This window comes from Pyxicephalus adspersus, unplaced genomic scaffold, assembly GCF_032062135.1.
Source record: "Pyxicephalus adspersus unplaced genomic scaffold, UCB_Pads_2.0 Sca19, whole genome shotgun sequence".
NCBI lineage: Eukaryota > Metazoa > Chordata > Amphibia > Anura > Pyxicephalidae > Pyxicephalus > Pyxicephalus adspersus.
In genome coordinates this window covers 1-4,913 of record NW_027317026.1, presented here as the reverse complement: position 1 = coordinate 4,913, position 4,913 = coordinate 1, and the positions used below count along the sequence as shown (strand labels likewise).

General features: G+C 42.9%; 1 long non-coding RNA gene across 1 annotated transcript in view; it reads right to left on the bottom strand.

Annotated features, from left to right (window-relative positions):
- The window catches only part of LOC140344797 (uncharacterized), a 27,497-nt gene extending 24,116 nt beyond the window's left edge, over positions 1–3,381 (bottom strand). Inside the window, exon 1 of the long non-coding RNA XR_011923670.1 lies at positions 3,250–3,381. This is a non-coding gene — a long non-coding RNA (uncharacterized lncRNA). The remainder of the gene's footprint in view (positions 1–3,249) is intronic.
- Positions 3,382–4,913: the final 1,532 nt, after the last annotated feature.

Genomic DNA, 4,913 nt, shown 5'->3' with positions numbered 1-4,913 from the left:
AAACGACGCTGGAATCCTTACCTCCATGGTCCCGCTGGATGTACACAGAGGGACCATGGAGGTAAGGATGTGACAAAATTACGGGGTTAACCATCCTAGCCATTTTTTTTGCCCGACCTTCGTACGGGCATACCGGCTAGGTGGTTAAAGCCATTTCAAAACATTTTTTTAGTTGAATGGTAAATGTTAAAGTTCATGACAGTACAATCAGAAAAGACTTGCATAGTTTTTTTTGTAATGATTGCTAGGATAAAGTCTCTTCTCTCTAAAAAGAGCACGGCAGCAAAGATTAACTTTGCAAAACTGCATGTTTAGAAACCACATAACTTTTGCAGCAATGGTTGCAGTTGTTGATTTGACCATGAAATCATCTCTATGCCAAATAACTATATTATCAAATGTAAGGACACCTGTGCAAAGGCTTAAGATTAGCTAAAACTGAGTCATGCAACAGGTTTGTTTTGAGCTGACAGTGAGAAGCCCTCCAGCTGATAGACAGGAACGTCAGATGTATAGTAAGTGCCGGACAGTCGAAGTTTTATTTTGCTGTTTTCGTTATTTTATCTGCAACCTTCAAATAAACCTGGCTACAAGTCAGCTTAACACTTATACCTCAGTGTGTGATCTGAATTGGATGAACCAGACAAGTGTCCTTTGACCCCAGCAAAGGCGATCCTGACCTTAACCCCTCACAAGTGGTGGAGGATGCCGGCACCACATTAAAGTCTGAAAAATGGATGACGTGGTAAAGGCCCTGATACAGTCTGCAGCAGCCCAGAGGATGATGTGGAAGCTTACCTGGCTACCTTTGAGTGGACAGCAGTGCAGGAAGCATGGCCAAAGGCATGATGGGCAGGACTGCTTGCCCCATTTCTTACAGGTGAGGTGCAAAAGGCTTATTTTGACCTGGAACCTGAGGCTGCCAAGGACTTTGATAAACTTAAGTCTGAGATCCTGGCTCAGCTAGGTGTTACCCTAGCAGTCAGAGCCCAGAGAGTACATCAGAGGACATATAAAATGAATAAGCCCCCATGTTCGATCTCATCCATTTGACCCCAGAGTGGCTACAACCAGAGATGTTATCAGCCCCTGACGTGGTCCTCGACAAGTTCCTGAGATCGCTACTCCCAGACCTAAGGAAGTGGTTGAGTCATGGGGACCCCAAGACAGCAGACCAGCTTGTTGATCTGGTGGGCTACTCTGCAGCTGAGGATCTTCTAAATAACTCTCAGCCCTCAACCCCACGGATTCCAAAAGTTCCTGGTAAGACTGTTCTGGGGCATAAGGTAGCTGGGAGAAATGTGAAGACTTTAAATGAGGAAGATGATGAGACTGTGGGCTCAGGAAAGCCCAAGGTGTAAAATTTTGGAGTAAACAAAGGGCCTATAAAATGTTTTAAGTGTAAGGAGTTGGGACACATTGCAGTGAACTGTCCTATAACTACTGAACCCATGCAATGTGATGTTGCCTTTATGAAAAACCGCATGTCTATGTTTGCGCAAGTGGTGTGTACTACGTCAGGTTCAGACAGCGCAGAAAAACATTTGTGTGAGTTAAAAGTGAATGATCAAAGTGTGACTGCGCTGCTAGACTCGGGGAGTGTAGTAACTCTGGTGAAAGCAGGCCTTATAGGCCCCTGTGAAAGTGAATCAGACACGTTCACGGTGACTTGTGGGCATGGGGATACATGTGAATACCTGACAACCCTTGCTTATTTTACAAATCCCTATGGGTCAGTGCTTCATAAATTTGGATTAGTCCCAGCACTAATGCATGAGGTTATTCTTGGGAGAGATTTTTCACATTTTTGGAAATTATGGGAGTCCTAGTTGGAACCGAAAAGAGGTGCACTGCAGATATTGACAGCATCTGATATAGGCCTCGAACCATTAGAGGATTCCCCCCTAGGGGAGGTAGTTGAGGTATCATCAGATAGCTCCACCCCTTTTCCATTCTCTGTCATGGCCGGAGACCTAAATGAGTCCACGTCAGAGACGGAGACGGAAGGGGTAACACTTCAGGGTATGCCTGACCTAGACGTTAGAAAGACGACATTCAAAGTGAACAATTGAAGGACCTTACCCTTACGCGAGCCAGAGAGAATATAAAAGTGGTAAATGGGAATCCTGTGGAGTCTGGGTCTAGGCTTGCTTTTCCTTACATGGCTCTAGAAAATGACTTGTACCGGATAGACAAGAAGGGAGAGGAGGTGCACATTATGGGGGGGCATGTAGGGATCCGGAAAACTACTGAAAGAATTTTAGAAAGATTCTTCTGGCCTGGAATGCATGGAGACATTAAAGAATATTGTGAACTATGCCCTCAGTGTCAGATTACAGCACCTATACCCCATTTCCGCAGCCCTTTGGTGCCCTTGCCAATTATTGAAATACCCTTTGAGCACATCGGGATGGATTTGGTTGGCACCCTAATAATGTCAGCTCGGGGTCACCAGCATATTTTTATTAAGACTCTGAAACAAATGCTGAGAAAGGTGGTAGATAAAGATGAAAAGAATTGGGACTTTTTGCTCCCATATCTGCTGTTTGCCATAAGGGAAGTACCGCAGTCATCCACAGGGTTTTCACCTTTTGAGCTTGTATACTGTAGGCATCCATGTGGTTTGTTAGATGTTGCTAAAGAAACATGGGAAGCACAGGTCACACCTTACAAAAGTGTAACAGAGCATGTGTCACAGATGCTTGGGAGTAATTGAGGAGTCTCATAGTGAATGGTCAAGCCCTATTGTATTAATTCCAAAGCCTGATGGTACCATAGGGTTCTGTAATGATTTTAGAAGGTTGAATTCTGTGTCTAAGTTTAACGCATACCCTATGTCACGAGTGGACGAACCTTATAGACCGAATGGGTACAGCACGTTACATTACGACCTTAGACCTGACAAAGGGGTATTGGCAAATACCCTAATGGAAGCTGCCAAAGAGAAGACAGCATTTTCCACACCTGAGGGACTATTCCAGTATGTAACTATGCCTTTTAGACTGCATGGGGCTCCTGCAACATTTCAACGCATAATGGACAGAGATTTGAGGCCACATAGACAGTACGCTTCTGCTTATCTTCTTGATGACATAGGGATACATAGTGCAGACTGGGAGACACACCTATTTAAAGTACAGGGAGTGAGTGATTTAAGGAGAGCCCCAAGAAATGCAGCATTGTCTAGAAGAAGCCAAGTACTTGGGTTACATTATTGGGAGAGGTGTAGTCAAGCCCCAAATTTTTGACCTTTTAGCAAATGTTTATTTTGAATAAAGTTATTTCTAAAATGTTGTTGTTTGTTTGTTTTTTGGGGATTCATGTCATCTTCTTTACAATCGCTCAAGAATGTTTTAATTTTAAAAATAGATGCGCATAAATATGCGCATCAAGGACGCTGGTTGCATGCGGGTTTGTTCTTTTTCATTTTGTTACTGTAAAATTTTTGAATAAAGTTATTTCTAAAATGTTGTTTTTTTTGCGCAAAGCAATGTCATTGGCTGCATGCGGGTACAGATTTGCGTGAGGTCACGTTCTCTTTAGTAACCACTATATATATATATATATATAGTGGTTACTAAAAGTTTGTAGGCTGTGCTTCCTGCGTTTTGAGAAAGAGAGGACATCATGCCGCGCGCATTGTTTGCTGAGAGGGACCTGCGTTTTCTTATTAAAGTGATTTTTTTTTTGCGCAAGTGCTAATTGCAAGTGAATTATCACCGTGCGCTTAATTTTGCGCATATATAAGGGTGTAGTTTAGCTTGCTCTTTTCTTTTCTCTTTTAGCTTGCTCTTTTCTCTTTTTCAATTTTTTAATCTTTTTTTCCTGTTTTTTCTCTTTTTCTTTTTCTCTTTTTTTATTTTGCACAAGTTTTAGGTTCGCATGACCAGAATGACTGCAAATTTATAGTGATGCAGACACGCGCGCAGACGCGCTCGTTTAAATGTGCGGCATTCAAGGATTTTTCTTTCTGTTGTCATGGATCCAGATCTGGACTTTGACCTGTTCTGTGCTGCTGCTGCTGCTGCTTTAAGCAGCGCATATCTAGAATTCGATATAGAATCAGAGGAGCAGGAAGCACATGCTTCACGTATAGTCCGGGCACCACGTGTCTTTTTGGAGCGTGGCCGCCTGGAAAATTTGCGAGACCAGGATGTCAAAAGGCGTTTTCGCCTGTCTCGCCAGCTCATCCTACACCCGTACAGCTTGCTGGAAGAGAAAATTGCTCCAAAAACTAAGAGAAGCCAGGCAGTGCCAGGAATGACCAGGCTCTTGGCCACTCTCTATATTTTAGGAAGGGGTTCCTTTCAAACCTCTAAAATGGCATTGAAACCTTCATAAACACCCAGGAAACTGTATACTGGCTCAGTGCACAAATTTAGGGCGACGTGGTTTGAAAGGACACCCTTCCCAAAATATATAGAGAGTCCAGGAGCCTCATCACTCTTGGCATAGCCTAGCTTCTCTTTGTTTTTGCTGCAATTTTCCCTTCCGGTAAGATGTACAGGTCATGGATGACCGTGCGAGACAGGCATAAACGCCTTTGACATTCTGGTCTTTGTTTTGAGCACAGCAATAAAATCTGTTTGGCACTAAGTTAAATTGTTCCTAGCATTTTTCTATGCACACGGGAGTTGTGTGGGGGCAAACCAACATGAGTGCAAATGTGAGACTGTAAAGAAAAAAAAGATAGAAATAAAATCATGACATGATTGATATGTACATAATACATTGAAATACCAATATGTAACAATGGCAACGCGGGGGTTAAGTAGGAGTTTGGTGTGGAAAACCATGAAGAAACCATGCAGACATTTGTACTCAATACTTGTAGAAAAAATGACACATTGCTGAACAATGGATAAACAACCCAAACTGGCGTTACAGACCAGGCACAAAAACATTGCAGCAAC